Source organism: Netta rufina (assembly GCF_964035555.1).
Source record: "Netta rufina genome assembly, chromosome: 1".
NCBI classification, from domain to species: Eukaryota; Metazoa; Chordata; class Aves; order Anseriformes; family Anatidae; genus Netta; species Netta rufina.
The window spans coordinates 28799798-28800154 of record NC_140123.1 but is presented as its reverse complement, the minus strand read 5'-3'; positions in this window follow the sequence as shown (position 1 = coordinate 28800154).

The following is a 357-nucleotide window of genomic DNA, read 5'->3' as shown; positions in this document are numbered from 1 at the left end:
AGGGGGGGGGGGGGGGAGAAAGGCGAGGCGGGGATGCCCCGAAATAATTTCCACAGAGGAGAGGGGAAGGAAGGCGGGTGGAGGGGAGAGGGGGGGGTAAAAGAGAGAGCCTGTCACCTCCTGTCACGACACGGCGGGGCCGGCCCCGCAGCCCTCACCTCACAGCCCCGTCCCCAAGGGCTGAGGGAGCCGACCCGTGAGGGGGCTGAGGGGGGGGGGGGGGATCCCTCAGCCCCCAAACCGCGCCCGCTCCCCCCGCGGCTCTTACCGCCCGCAGCCGAGGCTCCGAATCCCGAATCGGCGGTAGAGGAGGAGAAGGGGACGGTGGAAGAGGAAGAGGGAGAAGGAGGAGGGAGG